The sequence below is a fragment of the Pristiophorus japonicus genome, chromosome 1 (genome assembly GCF_044704955.1).
Source record: "Pristiophorus japonicus isolate sPriJap1 chromosome 1, sPriJap1.hap1, whole genome shotgun sequence".
Classification (NCBI taxonomy): Eukaryota; Metazoa; Chordata; class Chondrichthyes; family Pristiophoridae; genus Pristiophorus; species Pristiophorus japonicus.
The window spans coordinates 457,441,924-457,464,539 of NC_091977.1; the positions used below are offsets into that span (position 1 = coordinate 457,441,924).

Here is a 22,616-nt window from a genome sequence, read left to right on the forward strand (position 1 = left end):
TCAATCAACGTAAACTTTAACTGACACCAAGGTGATGGCCACCATTGATGTTTGAGCTGCACACACACAGCAGTGTGTCAGTGTTGCTACTCATAGCAACGTTCTTTCAGGCAAATCATTCAGATATCCGCTCCTGACATAAGAGTCTTGCAGCTATGTAGCCACCACGGGCCCTTTCCTGCGGTCTGGAGGGGTGCGTGGGCATGGTTGCATAGCCAGCCTGATTGGCCCTAGGTCAGCCCCTTGTCCTCCTCTTCCTCTCTCTCCTGAGGTGGACCAGCAGTCCCTTCTGGCAATTCTTGGCCCCTCCTGATAGCCAGGTTGTATAGCATGGAGCACACGACCACGAATTTAACTACTTGCACAGGGTTGTATTGTAGCTCCCCTCCTGAGTGGTCCAGGCATCTGAAGCACTGATTAAGCACAGTTATTGTTTTGTGGCCCACATTGCGTGTGTCTCTGTGGCTCTAGTTGTATCGCTTCTCGGCCTTGGTGTGGGTGTCACGCAAGGGGATCATCAGCCAGGTGGCTAGGCCATATCAGTTGTCACCAAGCATCCAGCATTGTCCTTGTGGCTGACTCTTAAACATGTCAGAGACAGCGCTCTCTCGCAGCATGTGAGCCTCATCGAAGCTGCCCAGACATTTGGCATTCATTGCCATTATAATCTGGTTATAGTAGTCGACAAGTAGTTCGACCTTTGGGGAGTGAAATCTTTTTCTGTTACGAAAAGCCTCTGGCTCCTGAGAGGGTGCCCGCATGGTGATGTGAGTGCACTGTATTGCTCCCTGCACCCTGGGGAACTTAGCAATGCAGTAGAATGCTCCACCCCTGTCAGTCAGAGCCTCCGTGGTCATGAGGAAGCTGATAAAGTCCACCCTACGAGTGTACAGGGCCTCCGTGACCTGTCTAATGCAGCGATGGGTGGCATGGTGAGAGAGAGGGGAAATCTCGACCGCGGAGGCTCAGTGCCGCCATGACTTTGACCTCGACCGACACTGATGTCCTGATGGCAGGCTGCAAATGTGGCCTGATGAGCTCACATATTTCATTGATCACCACCTTGTGGAAGCACAGTCTCTGAAGGCAGGTGTGCTCGGACACGTCGAGGTAAGATCTCTTCTCCCTGTAAGTGCGGGGTGTATATGGTCTGGACCTTCTCCTCATTCTTGCACATCTTAAATTGGGCACATAATGTTGTGCATCAGACATTGAGCCATTTGCACTCTGCAGCATCCGCATATTAATCGATGCATGCTGAGAAATGGCTGGCCCCATTGCAATGAAACTATAATAGCGATTGATCAAAAGCAATAATTTCATCATTAAATACACCTACAGTAAAGCCCCAATAGTCCAGAGTCTGAAAATATGTCTGTTGAGATGGTCACTTCACCTGAGAAGAACTCCAGAGTCAATCCAAACTACCCCGAAGTTGAAACAGCCTTTTGAATGAAGCGACCTACGATTTTAAAATTGGCGCCCACACCGTTGTGATTCATTCAGAACAGTTCCACTTTTGGGCAAACGATATTGTGGGCGAGATGTGTGCGAGGTGGTGAAAGTGACGCTGGGCGATCTCCTGGGCGTTAGTTTCGGCAAATGTGATCTTTACGACAAAAAAAGTGGGCGGTCGGTATTATTGAATCTCAGCAGTAATTAAGTGCGGAAACTAACGCTGGGCGATATGGGCCTTGATTTTGTCCATTCTGATTATACTGTCCAAAAAAAGTGGGCAGGTGATATTATTTTTCCCCGGAGTTACACACATGGGGAAAGTAACGCTCGGCGATAAGTGTCCGAAAAATGAGCGTCAGTTTCCATTTTATGGCTAAGTGGGCGATATCTGGGTGTTATACATCATTTCAGTGGTAAAATGGATGTTAAGTGGCCGTTATGCATGCAAAAAAAGTGGAAAATCTAGCCCTAGGAGTGAAGTCAAAAGACAATTAGGATGGCAAAGAAAAACTATGAAATTTAATTAACAAGGAACGTAAAACAAAACAGTAAACTATTCTACAAAAACATAAAGAAAGAAAGGAAAGCCGGGAATGGAATAGAGCCGGTAAGGTCAGATCAGCCATGATCTTATTATATGGCGGAGCAGGCTCGAGGGCTCAAATGGTCAACTCCTGCTCCTATTTCTTATGTTCTTGTGTTCATGTAAGGGACGGTCAGGATAAAATTTTGGCCAGCGAAGGTGAAATGGCAGAAATATTAAAAAACTATTTTGCTTTAGTATTTGCCCGGGAGATGGATCACATGGACATGACATTGGTAGATGAGATTCTTTCTTCTTCTTAGGCAGTCCCTCGGAGTCGAGGATGACTTGTTTCCACACTAAAAATGAATTCTCCGGTGACTGATGAGTCAGATTTGAGACCTACAGTCTCTGTCACAGGTGGGACAGACGGTGGTTGAAGGGACGGGTAGGTAGTGTGCTTGAGTTGTCGTGCGCTCCTTCTGCTGATTGTGCTTGACCTCTGCTTGCTGCCAGTGAATAGACTCAAGGTGTTTGGCGCCTTCTCAAATTCTTCTCCACTTTGAGCGGTCTTGGGCCAGGGATTCCCAGGTGTTGGTGGAGATGTTGCACTTTTTCAAGGAGGCTTTGAGGGTGTTCTTGAAGCATTTCCTCTGCCCACTTGGGGCTCGCTTGTTGTGTCGGAGCTCCGAGTAGAGTGCTCATATTCAGGCATGCAGACGATGTGGCCCGTCCATCAGAGCTGATCGAATGTGGTCAATGCTCAATGCTTCGATGCTGGAGATGTTAGTCTGAGCGAGAACACTGACGTTGGTGCACCTATCCTGCCAATCGATTTGCAGGATCTTACGGAGGCAGCGTTGGTGGTACTTCTCCAGTGCTTTGAAGTGCCTGCTGTACATAGTCCAGGTCTCTGAAGCGTATAGGAGAGCAGTTATCACTACTGCTCTGTAAACCATGAGCTTGGTGCCGGGTTTGAGGTCCTGGTCGTCAAACACTCTCTTCCTCAGGTGACCAAAGGCTGCACTGGCACACTGAAGGCAGTGTTGGACTTCGTCATTGACATCTGCCCGTGTTGCCAGTAGGCTCCCAAGGTATGGGAAATGGTCCACATTTTCCAAGACCTCGTTATGGATTTTGATAATTGGGGGGGTGGGGGGGGAGGGCAGCACTGTGTGGTGAGGGCAGGTTGGTAGAGGACGTTTGTCTTACGGATGTTTAGTGTAAGGCCCATGCTCTCATACACTTCTGTGAAGGTGTTGACGATGGTTTGGAATGCAAGCGTCGTCTGCGTACTGTAATTCAATGACAGAGGATGGGGCGACCTTGGATCTGGCCTGGAGGCAACGGAGGTTGAACAGTTTCCCGTTTGTTCTGTGGATTAGCTACACTCCAGTGGGGAGCTGGCTGAGGGTGAGATGGAGCATTGCAGCAAGATTCAGAAGAGTGTTGGTGCGATGACACAGCTTTGCTTGACCCCAGTCCGTACGTGAATTGACTCTGTGGCGGATCCGTTGGTCAGGATCACGGCTTGCATGTCATCATGAAGCAGGCGGAGGGAGGATGGTGACAAACTTTTGAGGGCAGCCGAACTTGAGGACACTCCATAATCCCTCACGGTTGACAGTGTCGAAGGCCTTTGTGAGATCAAAGGCAGCCATGTACAGAAGTCGGTGTTGTTCCCTGCATTTCTCTTGAATTTGACATGCGGTGAAGATCATGACCATTGTGCCCCTTATGCTTCAGAGATAGGGACCATGTACAGTAGGCACCTCAAAGCACTGGAGAAGTATCATCAATGCTGCCTCCACAAAATCCTGCAAAACTATTGGCAGGATAGGTGCACCAATGTCTGTGTTCTCGCTCAGGCCAACATCCCCAGCATTGAAGCATAGACCACCCTCGACCAGCTCCAATGGACAGGCCACATTGTCCGCATGCCCTATACTATATTCCTAAAACAAGCACTCTATTCCGAGCTCTGACATGGCAAGCGAGTCCCAGGAGGGCAGAGAAAATGCTTCAAGCACACCCTCAAATCCTTCTTGAAATAGTGCAACATCCCCACCAACACTTGGTAATCCCTGGCCCAAGACCGCTCAAAGTGAAGAAGATGATTCCGGGAAGGCGCTGAACACTTCGAGTCTCAGTTGGGAGCACGCGGATGCCGAGCACAAACAGCGGAAGGAGCGGATGACAATCCAAGCACCCCACCCACCCATCCCTTTAACCACCATCTGCCCCACCATCCTGCATTGGTCTCATCGGTCACCTTAGAACTCATATTAGTGTGGAAGCAAGTCATCGTCAACTCCGTGGGACTGCCTAAGAAGAAGAGAAGACCCATATTTAAGAACGGGGATAGAACATGTCCAGGGAACTATAGACCAGTCACCTTAGCATCAGGAATAGGAAAAATAATGGAGTCCCTACTAAAGGAGAAAATATAAAATCATCTAGAAATCAAAAAAACAATAATTAATAGTTAACCTGGATTTTAAAAGAGAATGTCTTGCTTTACCAACCTCATTGAATTTTTTGAAGAAGTAATAAAGAGAGTAGACAAGGTAGACAATAGTTGTAATATATTTAGATTTCCAAAAGGCCTTCGATAATGTACCACATAATAGACTAATGAATAATTCCAGAGCATGCATAATTAGGGGACAAGTGGCAGAATGGATAGCGAGCTGGCTGCAAGACAGAAAGCAGAGAGCAGGGGGTAAAGGGTAACTATTCAAAGTGGCAGAAGGTGGAAAGTGGGGTCCCACAAGGATCAGTGCTGGGACCACTGTTGTTCACAATTTATATTAACGATTTAGATTTTGGAATCAAAAACACAATTTGCAGATGACCACCTAATTGGGAGGGATAGGCAACACTGAGGAGGACTGCAGCAAATTACAAGAAGATTTTAATAAACTTGCAAATTTGGCATATCATTGACACAGGGATTTTAACACAGTTAACTGTGAGGTATTACATTTTGGTAAGAAAAAAAAGCAGGTCACATATTACTTGGAAAATAAGAATCTAAATGGGGTAGAGAAGCATAGGAATGGGGGGGGGGGGGCTACAAATACACAAATCGCTAAAAGTAACAACGCAGGTCAATAAAGCCATAACCAAAACAAACCAAACATGAGGGTTTATTTCTAGAGGGATAGAATTGAAATGTAGATAAGTTATGCTGAACTTGTAACAAACCTTGGTTAGACCACACTTGGAGTACTGTGTACAGTTCAGGTCGCCATATTATAAAAAGGATATAGAGGTGCTGAGGTGGTGCAAAAAAGATTTGCAATGAAGATACCAGAACTGTGAGGTTATATCTATCAGGAAAGGATGAACAGCTCGAGTCTCTTTTCTCTTGAAAAAAGGCTGAGGGATGAAACAAGTCTTTAAAATAATGAAAGGTTTTGATAGAATAGACAGAGAGTGTTTCTACTTGTGGGGAAGAGCAAAACTAGAGGCCATCGGTATGAGATAGTCACCAAGAAATCAAGTAGGGAATTCAGAAGAAACATCTTTACCCCAGAGAGTGGTGAGAATGTGGAACTCGCTACACAGGGAGTAGTTGAGGCGAATAGTATCGATGCATTTAAAGGGAGGCTAGATAAACATATGAGGGAGAAGGGAATAGAGGGCTATGCTGATAGGGTTAGATGATATTAACTGGGATAAAATTAGTGTGAAAGGTATAGAGGGTGCGGAATTCCTAAAATATATTCAGGAGAACTTTCTTAGCCAGCATGTAGCAAGCCCAACAAGGGAGGCGCAGTTCTGGACTTAGTTTTAGGGAATGAGGCTGGGCAGGTGGAAGAGGTATCAGTGGGAGAGCACTTTGCTGCTAGTAATCATGATTCAGTTAGATTTAGGAAAAGGACTAAGATAGACCACGAATAAAAGTTCTCAATTGGGGAAAAGCCAATTTTGATAAGCTGAGAGGTGATTTAGCCATAGTGGACTGGAAACAGTTACTTGAAGGTAAATCAGTGTCAGAACAGTGGGAGGCATTCAAGGAGGAGATCCGGAGGGTTCAGAGCAAGTATGTTCCATTAAAGAAAAAGGGTGGAACGTACAAATCTAGAGCCCCCTGGATGTCAAGGGACATACAGGGAAGGATAAAGAAAAAAGGGAGGTTTATTACAGATACCAAGGGCTCAACAGTGCAGAAACCCCAGAGGAGTATAGAAAGTGCAGGGGTGAAATTAAAAAGGAAATTAGGAAAGCAAAGAGAGAGCATGAAAAAATGTTGGCAAGTAGAATCAAGAAAAACCCAAAGATGTTTTATAAATACATTAAGAGCAAGAGGATATCTAAAGAAAGAATAGGGCCGATTAGAGACCATCAAGATAATCTGTGTGTGGCAGACCAAAACTGTATGCAGTACTCCAGGTGTGGTCTTACCAACGTCCTGTACAGTTGTAGCATTATTTTATACTTTTATACTCCATACCCCTTGCAATAAAGGCCAGCATTCCATTTGCCTTCCTGATTACTTGCTGTACCTGCATAAGGAGCGGCGTGCAGCCCAGGGTACAGGGTGAAGGCCCCGACCTGCGAGAAACCATCAGCGGCAGGTTGAGGCCATAAAAGGAGCAGCTGCGACCCAGGGAGCAGCGTAGATGCATATAACTACAAGGTCCAGTGCGAGCTGGTGCAGGAGGGCAACGGCAGCTAACAGTGATATCAGCAAGGTCCAAGTACATATAAGAACATAAGAATTAGGAACAGGAGTATGCCATCTAGCCCCTCGAGCCTGCTCTGCCATTCAACAAGATCATGGCTGATCTGGCCATGGACTCAGCTCCACTTACCCGCCCGCTCCCCGTAACCCTTAATTCCCTTATTGGTTAAAAATCTATCTATCTGTGACTTGAATACATTCAATGAGCTAGCCTCAACTGCTTCCTTGGGCAGAGAATTCCACAGATTCACAAACCTCTGGGAGAAGAAATTCCTTCTCAACTCGGTTTTAAATTGGCTCCCCCGTATTTTGAGGCTGTGCCCCCTAGTTCTAGTCTCCCCGACCAGTGGAAACAACCTCTCTGCCTCTATCTTGTCTATCCCTTTCATTATTTTAAATGTTTCTATAAGATCACCCCTCATCCTTCTGAACTCCAACGAGTAAAGACCCAGTCTACTCAATCTATCATCATAAGGTAACCCCCTCATCTCCGGAATCATCTCTGTACCCTCTCCAAAGCTAGTATATCCTTCCTTAAATAAGGTGACCAAAACTGCACGCAGTACTCCAGGTGTGGCCTCACCAATACCCTATACAGTTGCAGAAGGACCTCCTTGCTTTTGTACTCCATCCCTCTCGCAATGAAGGCCAACATTCAATTCGCCTTCCTGATTACCTGCTGCACCTGTAAACTCACTTTTTGGGATTCATGCACAAGGACCCCCAGGTCCCCCTGCACCACAGCATGTTATAATTTCTCCCCATTCAAATAATATTCCCTTTTACTGTTTTTTTTTCCCAAGGTGGATGACCTCACACTTTCCGACATTGTATTCCATCTGCCAAACCTTAGCCCATTCGCTTAACCTATCTAAATCTCTTTGCAGCCTTTCTGTGTCCTCAACACAACCCGCTTTCCCACTAATCTTTGTGTCATCTGCAAATTTTGTTATACTACACTCTGTCCCCTCTTCCAGGTCATCTATGTATATTGTAAACAGTTGTGGTCCCAGCACCGATCCCTGTGGCACACCACTAACCACCGATTTCCAACCCGAAAAGGACCCATTTATCCCGACTCTCTGCTTTCTGTTAGCCAGCCAATTCTCTATCCATGCTAATACATTTCCTCTGACTCCGCGTACCTTTATCTTCTGCAGTAACCTTTTGTGTGGCACCTTATCGAATGCCTTTTGAAAATCTAAATACACCACATCCATCGGTATACCTCTATCCACCATGCTCGTTATATCCTCAAAGAATTCCAGTAAATTAGTTAAACATGATTTCCCCTTCATGAATCCATGCTGTGTCTGTTTGATTGCACTATTCCTATCTAGATGTCCCGCTATTTCTTCCTTAATGATAGTTTCAAGCATTTTCCCCACTACCTCCCCAGAGTACAGAGAATTTTGGTAAATTATAACAAATGCATCATCTATAACTTCCACCATCTCTTTTAATACCCTGGGATGCATTTCATCAGGACCAGGGGACTTGTCTACCTTGAGTCCCATTAGCCTGTCCAGCACTATCCCCCTAGTGATAGTGATTATCTCAAGGTCATCCCTTCCCACATTCCTGTAACCAGCAATTTTTGGCATGGTTTTTGTGTCTTCCGCTGTGAAGACCAAAGCAAAATAATTGTTTAAGGTCTCAGCCATTTCCACATTTCCCATTATTAAATCCCCCTTCTCATCTTCTAAGGGACCAACATTTACTTTAGTCGGTGATTGGAGCGTGGCAGATACAGCAGGAGCGGTGAGAGACTGTGGAGGGATGTGATCGGGATGCAGGGGAGGTGTGAGTTCAGGGCCAGGGACCTAGTGGCAGCACAGGCCAGCCCACACTGCGATATGTGTGCACACTCGGTCTGTGCAGCAGAGCAGGTCTCCAGTTTTCTTGGGTAATCCTTGCCACTGGACCAAGACCTAGTTCTGTCAAGCCCGTGTGGCGGCTGGTGTGCAATGGCCACCACACTTTAAAAAAATCCAGGCATAGGCATCTTCCACCCTTCAGGATGTAGTTCAGGTTCTTCATTCGAAACACCTGTGAACTCATCCTTTTTTTTTGGCGTGGAAGCAAGTCATCCTCGTTTCGAGGGACTGCCTGTGATGATGATGATCAAGCTGTGTGTGGAGGCGGAATTCATGAGTATGGTTCTTAATGAATACTTTGTGTCTGTTTTCACAAAATAGAGGGGTGATGCAGACATTGCAATCAGGGAGGAGGAGTGTGAAATATTAGATGAAATAAACATAGTGAGAGAGGAAGTATTAAGGGGTTTAGCAGCTTTGAAAGTGGATAAATCCCCAGGCCTGGATGAAATGTATCCCAGGCTGTTAAGAGAAGCAAAAGAGGAAATATCAGAGGTTCTGACCATCGTTTTCCAATCCTCTCTGGCTACAGGTATAGTGCCAGAGGACTGGAGGACTGCTAACATTGTACCTTTGTTTAAAAAGGGAGCAAGAGATAGACCGAGTAATTACAGGCCAGTAGGTGGTGGGAAAATTATCGAAGAAAACGTCTAAGGGACAGGATAAATCTTCATTTAGAAAAACATGGATTAATCAAGGACAGTCAGCATGGATATGTTAAGGGAAGGTCACGTCTGACTAACTTGATTGAATTATTTGAGGAGGTAACAAGGAGGGTAGCTGAGGGTAGTGTGTTTGAGTAGTGTATATGAATTTTAGCAAGGCTTTTGATAAGGTCCCACATGGCAGATTGGTCACAAAAGTAAAAGTCCATGGGATCCAGGGCAAAGTGGCAAGTTGGATCCAAAATTGGCTCAGAGGCAGAAAGCAAAGGATAATGGTTGATGGATGTTTTTGGGACTGGAAGGATGTTTCCAGTGGGGTTTCACAGAACTCAGTACTAGGTCCCTTGTTTTTTGTGGTATATATCAATGATTTAGTCTTGAATGTAGGGGGTATGATTAAGAAGTTTGCAGATGATACTAAAATCGACTGTATGGTTGATAATGAAGAAGAAAGCTGTAGACTGCAGGAAGATATCTGTTATGTATGTTAACTGGGTTTTACCTGCCACCGCGTGCGCGACTGTCAAGAGTCCTAATGGTCACTGGCAGACATGTGCAAGTTGTGTATATAATGTTAGCAGCCATGTTGAATCCTCACTTTGAGAATTAATAAACTGGAGTAAGATCATGTCTCAATGAGCTCACTGTACTTAGCCTCGTGGAGTTATTTGATACTTAACAGTTGGCGACGAGTTAAAAATATGAACTTTCACGCAACCATGTCTGTTGGAATTTTGGAGAGATTCATGGAAGAGGAAGACTGGGAGGATTTCACTGATCGCCTCGACCAGTACTTCGTAGCCAACGGATTGGAAGGAACCGATAACGCAGTTAAGCGTAGGGCGGTTCTCCTTACCATTTGTGGGTCAAATATTTATGGCCTTATCAAGAATCTACTCTCACCGACTCAACCAACAGATAAGACTTACGATGAATTGTGTACGCTGGTTCGGAACCACCTTAAACCGAAGGAAAGCATAATCATAGTGAGGTATCGCTTATATACGCTGAGGACCAGGACATGGTGGAATTTGTCGCCGACCTGAGACGTCTCGCTGGTGCAACTTTGGAGCTGCGTTGGAGGAAATGCTGCGGGACTTTTTCGTGCTTGGCATTGGCCACGAGGTCATCCTTCGAAAGCTGCTGGCTGCTGCATCTTTAGACCTGAGCAGGGCCATCACGATCGCCCAGGCATGCATGTCCATGGACAAAAACTCGAAACAGATATCTTCCCAGTAGCGAAACTCACCGGCAAGTACTGTGCATAAAATAATATCATCAGCAGGGCAGAGCTGCACATGGCAGGGCCTACTTGTCCATGTTCATATGATCTGTAACTGCTCAAAGTCCGCCATCGGAGGTGAATCAAATCTCACCTTTTTGGCATTGGAGGGTCTATCATCGGGCCCATCAATGCCAATTCAAGCAATGGATGTGCAAAGGCTGTGCAACAATGGGGCACCTTCAGCGAATGTGTCCGCAACTGAGCAAGCATGCTGCGACACACCATGTGGCTGAGGATGATTGATCCAGTGTGGATCAAGCGGCACAGGCAACTCAACCCGAGGTACAGGATGAAGAAGTGTATGGGGTACATTCTTTTATCAAAAGTCCTCCGATAATGCTGGAAGTTAAATTAAATGGGGTTCCAGTATCCATGGAATTGGACATGGGTGTGAGCCAGTCAATAATGAGCTAGAGGGCTTTCGAAAAGCTGTGGGACACTATGGCAAAAAGACCCAAACTGAGCCCAATCAATGCGAAGCTGCTTATCTACATCAAAGAGCTCATACCAGTCATTGGCAGCACGGCAGTAACGATATTGTACGATGGAGCTGTGCATGATTTATCGTTGTGGATCATTCCAGGCAATGGCCCAACACTGTTTGACAGGAGTTAGCTTGAGAAAATTAAATGGAACTGGAACGAAAGTAAAGCCTTATCATCAGTGAATGATGCTCTGTGTGCTCAAATGCTGAGCAAGTTTCCCTCGTTGTTCGAACCAGGCATCGGCAACTTTACAGGAACCAAGGTGCAGATCCACCTAGGTCCGGATGCAAGACCCATCCATCACGAGGCACGGGCGGTTCCGTACATGATGAGGGAGAAGGTCGAGATTAAACTGGACAGACTTCAACAGGAAGGAATCATATCACCAGTTGAGTTCAGCGAATGGGCCAGTCCAATTGTCCCGGTGTTGAAAAGTGATGGCACGGTCAGGATCTGTGGCGACAACAAGGTAACGATCAACCGAGTCTCGATACAGGATCAGTACCCGTTACCCAAGGCTGACGACCTGTTTGCAACGCTAGCAGGGGCAAGTCGTTCACCAAATTGGACCTGACCGCCGCTTACATGACACAGTTGCTGGTCGAATCTGAGAAAAAACTGACGTGCATCAACATGCATAAAGGATTGTTTATATACCACAGATGCCCTTTCGGAATTCGCTCGGATGCAGCCATATTTCAGAGAAACATCGAGAGTTTGCTGAAGTTCGTCCCGAGAACTGTTGTGTTCCAAGATGACATCCTGATCATTGGTCGCGACGCTACCGAACACCTGCACAACCTGGAAGAGGTTCTACGTTGTCTGGACAGAGTGGGACTCAGGCTAAAATGCTCCAAGTGTGTATTCATGGCACCAGAAGTCGAATTCCTGGGGAGAAAGATTGCAGCAGACGGCATCAGGCCAATGGACTCGAAGATAGAGGCCAACAAGAATGCACCCAGACCACAGACGCGACGGAGCTGCTTTCGTTCCTGGGTCTTCTCAACTATTTCGGTAACTTTCTACCTAGTTTGAGCACATTGTTAGAGCCGTTGCACATGTTGCTGAAAAAGGGTAACGATTGGGTTTGGGGCAAATCTCAAGACAGAGCCTTTGAGATGGCCAGGAACCTGCTATGTTCCAATAAATTACTGGTACACTATGACCCATGTAAGCGGTTAGTGCTGGCCTGCGACGTCTCATCATATGGGGTCGGTTGTGTGCTCCAGCAAGCCAATGTATCAAGCAAACTCCAACCAGTTGCATACGCATTCAGAAATCTGTCTAAGGCTGAAAGAGCCTATAGTATGGTAGAGAAAGAGGCTTCAGCATGCGTATATGGGGTTAGGAAAATGCACCAATACCTGTTTGGGCTTCGATTTGAGCTTGAAACAGACCACAAGCAGCTCATTTCATTGTTTTCTGAGAGCAAAGGTATAAATACCAATGCCTCATCCCGCATCCAAAGATGGGCATTGACATTATCCGTTTGTGATTATGTCATCTGCCACAGACCAGGCACTGAAAACTATGCTGATGCGCTTAGCTGGCTACCATTGCCCACAGCCGGGGTGGAAATGCCGCAACCCGCAGACTTGCTGCTGGTCATGGATGCCTTCGAGAGCGTGGGGTCACCCATCACGGCTCGCCAAATTAGGACCTGGACCAGCCAGGATCCCGTACTGTCAAGCATAAAAAGGTGTGTTCTAAATGGAAATTGGTCTGCCATTTTGAGGGAAATGCAGGATGAAATTAAGCCCTATAGCCGCCGCAAAGATGAATTGTATATTCAGTCTGATTGTCTGTTATGGGGTAATCGTGTTGTTATGCCAAAAAAAGGCAGGGAAACTTTTGTGCGAGATTTACACAGTACCCACCCAGGCATTGTCATGATGAAGGCCATTGCCAAGTCTCACGTTTGGTGGCCTGGCATTGACTTGGACTTGGAGTCATGCGTGCATCAGTGCAACACTTGCATGCAATTGTGTAACGCACCTATGAGGCTCTACTGAGTTTGTGGTCATGGCCATCCAAACCGTGGTCAAGGATCCACATAGACTTTGCCGGCCCCTTTCTCGGCAAAATGTTTTTAGTGGTAGTGGACGCTTACTCCAAATGGATTGAATGCGTAATCATGTTATCCAGCACGTCCACAGCCACTATTAAATGCTTCCGAGCCATGTTCGCCACCCATGGCCTGCCCGATGTCCTTGTCAGCAACAGTGGACTGTGTTTCACCAGTTCGGAGTTCATGAGTTTATGACCTGTAATGGCATCAAAGCATGTCAAGTCTGCCCCTTTCAAACCGACGTCTAACGGTCAAATGGAGCGGGTTGTCCAAACCATTAAGCAGAGACTAAAATGCGTGACTCACGGCTCCCTACAAACCCGCTTGTCTGCATTCTGCTCAGTTACCGGACGAGACCCCACTCACTCACCGGGGTCCCTCCTGCCCAGCTGTTAATAAAGAGAGGCCTCAAAACCAGGCTCTCCCTTGTACAACCGGATCTTAATGATCATGTCGAAACCAGAAGGCAACGGCAGCAATGGTACCACGATCGCGTGGCCGTATCACATCACCTTGCTGTCGTGACCCTGTGTTTGTCCTGAATTACGGTCATGGTCCAAAGTGGGTTGCTGGCACGGTTTTGGACAAGGAGGGGAACAGGGTGTTTGTAGTCAAACTGTAAAACGGACAAACGTGCAAGAGGCACATCGACCAAACCAAACTGCGATTCACAGACAACCCAGGACAAATTGAAGATGACATCATCATCGACCAACCAACACACATCCAACCATCAGTTGACCCTTGTGTCATTCACGAAGACGAACCTACCATCCCCGACAGTCCTGTCAGACCGACTGCTCCACAATGCAGCAATGGTCCTACTAACTCACCCAAGCTTGGGTTCGAACTGAGAAGATCAACCAGGGAGCGGAAGGCCCCGGACCCGTCTCAACTTGTAAATTCAACCTGTACCAAGGACTTTGGGGGAATGATGTTATGTATGTTAACTGGGTTTTACTTGCCACCGGAGGGCGCGACTGTCGGAGTCCTAATGGTCACTGGCAGACACGTGCAAGCCGTGTATATAATATTAGCAGCTATGTTGAATCTTCACTTTGAGAATCAATAAACTGGAGTAAGGTCATGTCTGAACTAGCTCACTGTACTTTGCCTCGTGGTGTTATTCGATACTTAACAATATCAATATACTGGTCAGGTGGCAGTGACAAATGAAATTTAATTTGGAGAAGTGTGAGGTAATGCATTTGGGGAGGGCTAACAAGGCAAGGCAATACACATTAAATGGTTGGACACTGAGAAGTATAGAGGAACAAAGGGAACTTGGCGTGCATGTCCACAGATCTCTGAATGTAGCAGGCCAGGTAAATAAGGTGGTTAAGAAGGCACACGGAATAGTTGCCTTTAATAGCTGAGGCATAGAATACAAGAACAGGGAGGTTATGCTTGAACTGTATAAAACACTAGTTAGGCCAGAGCTAGAGTACTGCATGCAACTCAGGCCGAAACTTGGCCCCTACATTACAGAAAAGATGTGATTGCATTAGAGAGGGTACAGAGGAGATTTATGAGGATGTTGCCTGGATTGGAGAATTTTAGCTATGAGGGAAGATTGGATAGGCTGGGTTTGTTTTCTTTGGAACAGAGGAGACAGAGGGGAGACCTTTTTGAGGTGTATAAAATTATGAGAGGCCTAGATAGAGTGATAGGATGGACCTATTTCCCTTAACAGAGGGGTTAACAACCAGGGGGCATAGATTTAAAGTAATTGGTAGAAGGTTTAGAGGCGATTTGAGGGGAAACTTCTTCACCCAGAGTGTGGTGGGGGTCTGGAACTCACTGTCTGAAAGGGTGGTAGAGGCAGAAACCCTCACCACATTTAAAAAGTACTTGGATGTGCACTTAAAGTGCCGTAACTTATAGGGCTACGGACCAAGAGCTGGAAAATGGGACTAGACTGGATAGCTCTTTGTTGACTGGCGCATACACGATGGGCCGAAATGGCCTCTTTCCACGCTGTAAATTTCTGTGATTCTATGAGGGAGAATGGGAGGAGGCTTGAGTGGAACATAAAAGCCTACATGGGCTGAATCGCGTGTTATTGTGCTGTATATTTTATGTAATTACCTTCATCAACCATCTCTGTTACTTCATCACAGAACTTAGTCAGGTTAGTCAGATGATTTTCTTTTAACAAATCCGTGATGGCTATCCTTATTAATGGTGCAGGCCTATCAAAGTTAGAATTAATGTTATCCTTGACAATGGTCTCTAGTAGTTTTCCCACCACTGATGTTAGACTGATTGGCCTGTAATTACCATCTCCCCTTTTTTGAACAGAGTTGTCCAAGGAGGATTGAAAGATTGTGGTCAGAGCTTCTGCTATTTCCACCCTAGCTTCCATCAGCAACCTTATTTGCATCCGATCTCAACCAGGAATGATGCCAACCTATTTAGCAACTCATTTCTATCTGTTTTTATCCTATCCACTGTATCTACTCCCCCTTCTCTACTGTAACATGAACTTAATCCTCTTCTTTTATGAAGACATTGCAAAGTACTTATTCAGTACCATAGTCATGCCCTCTGCCTCCATAAGAAGATTTCCTTTTTTGTCCCTCATTGGCTTTAACCAATCCTTTAACTATCCTTTTACTTTTGATATATTAATAAAGATTTTTGAGTTCCCGTTTATGTTGCCTGCTAATCTTTTCTCATAATCTCTCTTTGCCCTTCTTGTATCTTTTTTCAATTTCCCCCTACAATCTGTATTCTGCCTGTTGCAAACCTGTAAATACCTTGTTTAACCACCAGAGGGCTCATCCCCTGGATTCCCAAGGGATCCCACAATCCCTTCGGAGCACCTGTACATAAGGAGGCCTCACAGGCTGGAGAGGCACTCATGGAGACCTGTAATGAAGGATTACGGTCACACATTACTTTAAGCTTACAGTATCTGGTCAGATTCTTTATTCAAGACACAACAACTGGCGACGAGATACAAATGACGAACCCCATCGCAACAATGCAGAGAACCGTGGGCATCCTGGAGAAATTTTCAGAGGGAAATGATTGGTAAACCTTCATGGAGCGACTTGACCAATACTTCGTGGCCAATGAGCTGGAAGGAGAAGCGAACGCTGCCAAACGAAGGGCGATCCTCCTCACCATTTGCAGGGCACAAACATATGGCCTCATGAAAAATCTGCTCGCTTCAGCGAAACCCACAGAGAAGTCATGATGATTTGTGCACACTGGTCTGGGAGCATCTAAACCCGAAGGAAAGCGTTCTGATGGCGAGGTACCGGTTCTACACGTACAAGAGGTCTGAAGGCCAGGAAGTGGTGAGCTACGTCGCCGAGCGAAGGCGCCTTGCAGGACATTGCGAATTTGAAGGACACTTGGAGCACATGCTCAGGAACTTTTTTCTACTTGGCATTGGCCATGAAGTAATACTTCGCAAACTTTTGACTGTAGAGACCCCAACCTTGAGTAAAGCCATAGCGATAGCCCAGGCGTTCATCGCCATCAGTGACAATACCAAACAAATCTTTCAGCACACGAGTGCTGCTGCAAATACTGTGAACAACGTAATGTTGTTTTCGAATCGTAACGTACAGGGCAGGACTCACATGCCTGCAGCTGCACGTCCGCAGATGTCTCAGAGTCCACCATCAATGGTGTTGAATGCAAGGCCATTAACACCTTGTTGGCGCTGCGGAGGTGATCACCGTTTCCATTCATGCCACTTCAAAGGACACGTTGGCAAGGGCTGTGGAACAATGGGACACCTCCAATGTATGTGCAGGCGAGCTGCAAACCCTGCTAATCCTGCAAACCACCATGTTGCAGAGGAGGACAGATCCATGGTGGATCATGACGAACTAGAGCCTTAGACCGAGGAGGTAGAGGTATATGGGGTGCACACATTTACCACAAAGTGTCCCCCGATAATGCTGAATGTTGAATTAAATGGACTCCCAATGTCAATGGAGCTGGACACAGGCACAAGCCAGTCCATAATGAGCCAAAAGACTTTCGATAAATTGTGGTGCAGCAAGGCCAGTCCTGACTCCCATTCGTACTAAACTGAGAACGTACACAAAGGAACTGATTCCCATAATCGGCAGTGCTACCATAAAGGTCTCCTACGATGGAGCGGTGCACAATCTACCACTCTGAGCGGTACCGGGCGATGGCTCCATGCTATTCGGCAGGAGCTGGCTGGGAAAGATACACTGGAACTGGGACGCCATCCGAGCGCTCTAGTCCGTCGACGACACTTCAGGTGCCCAGATACTAAACAAGTTCCCCTCGCTGATCGAACTGGGCATCGGGAAGTTCCAAGGGCAAAAGTACAGATCTACTTGATTCCGGGGGCGCATCCATCACAAGGCAAGAGCAGTACCATACATGATGAGAAACAGGGTGGAGATCGAGTTGCAAAGAGAGGGCATCATTTCGCCGATCGAATTCAACGAGTGGGCCTGTCCGATTGTTCCAGTCCTCAAGGAAGACGGCACCGTCAGTATCTGTGATGATTACAAAGTATCGATCAATCGTTTCTCCCTGCAGGATCAATACTCGCTACCAAAAGCAGACGACCTATTTACAACACTGGCACGAGGAAAAACGTTCACAAAGCTGGATTTGTTCTCGGCCTACATGACGCAGGAGCTGGAGGAATCATCGAAGGACCTCACCTGCATCAACACGCACAAAGGTCTCGTCATTTACAACAGATGCCCGTTTGGGATTCGATCAGCCATGGCGATATTCCAGAGGAACATGGAAAGCCTGCTGAAGTCGGTCCTGCGCACCGTGGTCTTCTACGGGGACACCGTCGAGCATCTGCAGAACCTGGAGGAGTTTCTTAGTTGGCTTAATCATGTGGGGCTCAGGTTGAAACGCTCGAAGTGCGCTTTCCTGGTGCCTGAAGTGGAGTTCCTGAGGAGAAGAATCGCGGCGGACGGCATCAGGCCCACTCATTCGAAGACGGAGGCAATCGAGAACGCACCGAGACCACAGAACGTGACGGAGCTGCGGTCGTTTCGAGGACTCCTGAACTTTGGTAACTTCTTACCAGGTCTTAGCACATTGTTAGAACCACTGCACTCTTTCCTGCGTAAAGGAGATGAATGGGTATGGGGTAAAAGCCAAGAAAATACCTTTGAGAAAGCTAGGAAACTGTTATGCTCAAACAAATTGCTTGTGTTGTATGATCCATGTAAGCGTTTGGTACCAGCATATGATGCGTCGTCATACGGTGTCGGATGTGTATTGCAACAAGCTAATGAATCTTGGAAATTGCAACTGGTTGCTTATGCATCCAGAAGTCTGTCTAAGGCTGAGAGGGCCTACAGCATGATCGAAAAAGAAGTGTTAGCGTGTGTTTATGGGGTAAAGAAAATGCATCAATATCTGTTTGGGCTCAAATTTGAATTGGAAACCGACCATGAGCCACTTATATCCCTCTTTTCTGAAAGTAAGGGGATAAATACGAATGCATCGGCCTGCATCCAGAGATGGGCGCTCTCATTGTTCGCATACAACTACGCCATCCGCCACAGGCCAGGCGTAGAAAACTGTCAGTAGGCTGCTATTGCCCACCACAGGGGTGGAGATGGCACAGCCTGCAGATTTAGTAATGGTAATGGAAACATTTGAGCGTGAGAAATCACCTGTTACCGCCCGACAGATTAGAACCTGAACGAGCCAGGACCCCTTACTGTCCTTAGTAAAAAGACTGTGTGCTCCACGGGAGTTGGTCTAGTGTCCTGTTAGAGATGCAGGAAGAAATAAAGCTGTACCAGCGGCGCAGAGGTGAAATGTCCATACACATACAGGCAGACTGCCTCCTATGGGGTAAGTGGGTAGTGGTGCCAAAAAAGGGAAGGGACACTTTCATTAGTGACCTCCACAGTACCCACCCAGGCATTGTAATGATGAAAGCGATAGCCAGATCCCATGTGTGTTGGCCCGATATCGATGCAGACTTAGAGTCCTGCATGCACAAATGTAACACATGTTCACAGTTAAGCAATGCACCCAGGGAGGTGCCACCAAGTTTATGGTCCTGGCCCCCCAAACCATGGTCCAGGGTCCATGTCGACTATGCAGGCCCATTCTTGGGAAAAATATTCCTTGTGGTTGTAGATGCGTACTCCAAATGGATTGAATGTGAGATAATGTCGGCAAGCACTCCGCTGCCACCATTGAAAGCCTGTGGGCCATGTTTGCCACGCACGGCCTGCCTGATGTCCTTGTGAGTGACAATGGGCCGTGCTTTACCAGTGCCGAGTTCAAAGAGTTCATGACCCCTAATGGGATCAAACATGTCACATCTGCCCTGTTTAAACCAGCATCCAATGGTCAGGCAGAGCGAGCAGTGCAAACAATCAAGCAGAGCTTGAAGATGGTAACTGAAGGCTCACTGCAGACTCACCTATCCCGAGTCCTGCTTAGTTACCGCACAAGACCCCACTCGCTCACTGGGGATCCCCCCGCTGAACAGCTCATGAAAAGGGCACTTACGACAAGGCTCTCGTTAGTCCACCCTGATCTACATGAACAGGTAGAGAGCAGGGGGCTTCAACAGAATACATATCATGATCATGCAAATGTGTCACGTGAAATCGAGATTAAATGATCCTATATTTGTATTGAACTATAGACTAGATCCCAAGTGGCTTCCCAGCACTGTTATGGCCAAAGAGGGGAGTAGGGTGTTTCTGGTCAAACTTTCAAATGGACTCACCTGCAGAAAACACTTGGACCAAACCAAACTCAGATTCACGGACTATCCAGAACAACCCACAATAGACTCTACCTTTTTCGACCCCCCAACACACACACAAGTGGCAACTGACCCAGCGGTTGACCACGAAGCAGAACCCATTACCTGCACCAGCCCAGGAGGACTCACCACACCCAGCAGCCCGGCAAGGCCAGCTGCGCAGCACCCAGCGAAGGCCCAACAAGTGACTCACCAAAACCAGCATTTGCACCGAGATGATCAACCAGGGAAAGGAAGACCCCAGATCGACTCACATTGTAAATAATTACACTATTGACTTTGTGGGGGAGGGGGGGGGGTGTTGTTATATATGTAAACCTGTAAACACTTTGTTTAACCACCAGAGGGCTCATCCCGTGGAGTCCCAAGGGATCCCACAATCCCTTCGGAGCACCTGTACATAAGGAGGCCTCAAAGGTTAGAGAGGCACTCTGGAGGCCTGTAATAAAGGACTACGGTTACACATTACTTTAAGCTCACAGTATCTGGTCAGATTCTTTATTCAAGACATAACACTGCCTAAACCTTTTTCTGTTTTATTTTAATTTCTATTTCCTTTGTCATCCAGAGAGCACTAGCCCCATCTTTCCTCCTTATGGGAATTTGCTTGGTTTGTACCCACAGTATCTTTGCCTTGAAGGCCTGCCATTGCTCATATATTGGTTTCATGGTCAACCTTTGTTTCCAGTCCACCTGTGATCCCTATTCAAATCACTGAAATTGGCTCTATTCCACTTGGGTATTTTCAACATTGATTTTTCTTTGTCCCTCGCCATAACTACTTTAAACCTTGTTATATTGTGATCACTATTACCCAGATGTTCTTTCACTGCAACACATTCCACTTGTCCAACTTCATTCCCCAGAACTAGATCCATCATTGCTTCCTTCCTTCTTTTGCCTTGCACCATCACCCCTTTTTTCATTCAATCTCTACTGCCTTTCACCCTATCACAGACCTTCCCTTTTGTTCATTCCTTCCATCCCCCCTTTCCCTTCCTCTGTACTTGCTTAAAACCTGTTACATCTGTAACATTTTCTAATTCTGCTGAAAAATCATTAACCTGAAATGTTAACTGTTTCTTTTTCCACAGATGCTGTCTTACCTGCTGAGTATTTCCAGCATTTTCTGTTTTTATTTGTGCTTCCTTCCTCGTTGGGCTAGGAATATTCTGATTAAGAAAGTTCTCCTGTACACATTTTAGGAATTCTCCACCCTCCTTGCCCTTTACTCTGTTTTCCTCCTAGTCTATGTTAGGGTAATTGAAGTCCCCTACTATTTCTGCTCTATTATTTTTATATTTCTCTGAAATTGTCTACAGATTTACTTCTCAATCTCTTTCTCATTATCTGTGGGTCTATAGTAAACATCCAGCAATGTAACAGCTCCTTTCTTGTTCCTTAACTCTAACCAAATAGATTCAGGGGTTGAAATTTGCTTTTTAACGCCACCCGTTGCCACCGGTGAGGGGCAGCTAACGGGCGGCTAAGTACTTACCGTCTGCGGCGACTGGCTTCCTGTACTGATGGGAAATTCAGTTAGGTGATGGGGACGACACCAAGAGGTACTACTGTGCGCTTGGCCGCCACCCACGTGGTGACATCATCGAGCATGCAACGCCCCCCTTGCCGCCGCTGCTGCAAATTTGGTAAATACGGTGGCCTTGTAGCCTGTGAAAATGGTGGGACATTGGGGATCCCGGGGCGGTAGCATCCAGGGATCAAGGTTGTGATTATTTTTTTAGTATTTAGGTATTAATGTGACCAGTGGGAAAGTGTGGGTGAGGGAAAGCGTCGGAAACTTTTTTTTCATTTTTTTTAAACTGAACCTACCATCGGGAAATTCGATAGGCTTCCTGAGATGTCACTCCGTTGGCGCCCGATGATGAGTATGCAATGCCACTTTTAATGCTGCTTTCTCATCTTTAGGCGCCAAAACTGAATTTTGCAGTTTGAGGCGGCACCTCCCTCCTGGCGTTAAAATCAGCACTCAGCTGGTGACACTGCCTCAAAACGGCAGGACCGAATTTCGACCTCCCAGCCTTTGACCCCTCAAGTATATCGGCCCTCTGTAGAACTGCAATATTATCCTTGATCAATACTTCCACCCCTTCCTGCACCCGTTCAGTGATATCCTTTACCCTGGTATCGGGGAGGCAATCTGTGACTCGCATCTCTGGTTGCAGAAACAACTGTCTGTCCCCTAACTATCAAATTCCTTATAACAACTGTATTTCTGCACTTTCTTGTGCCCCCTGTGCAGTCGAGTCTCCCATAGTGCAGTGGATTTGCTTCTGACTGCACTCCCCGAGGTGTCAACATCTTCACTGGTATTCAACACTGAACATCGGCTTGTGAGGTCTATACTCCCAGCGGATACATGCTGTTCATCTTAGTCTACCTGGTAATCACCCACTCCCTCTACTCCTGACTCTCTGTAGCTGTGAGGCGACCATCCCTTGAAACATGCTATCCATGAAACTCTCAGCTTCCCATTTGCAGTGACATTAGCCGCCCCTCAAGCTCAGAAATTCTGAGCTCAGGCTTGTGTTGTTCACAGTTGTTACCGCTCACAGTCATTGTTTGTCTATGGAGAGTTCAGAGTAGAAAAGCACAATTGCTGATACATTTGTATCAATGTAATTCACTTGACAGAAATAAAAGCTTTGAGGATCCAATGTCCAATTTCTTTCAAAAGGGTAGTATTTCATATTTACTGCCTCGGCAGTTAACTGGCAGAACAGATCATCCGTCCAGCATCGAATACGCCCAATTTTCATTTCCACTGATGGGAAAAAGCAAAGAAAC

General features: G+C 46.5%; 1 protein-coding gene across 3 annotated transcripts in view; it reads left to right on the top strand.

Moving 5' to 3' along the window:
* Positions 1 to 22,616, top strand: part of cnbd1 (cyclic nucleotide binding domain containing 1) — a 272,191-nt gene that overhangs the window by 219,126 nt on the left and 30,449 nt on the right. The gene's annotated exons all lie outside the window — the stretch shown is intronic.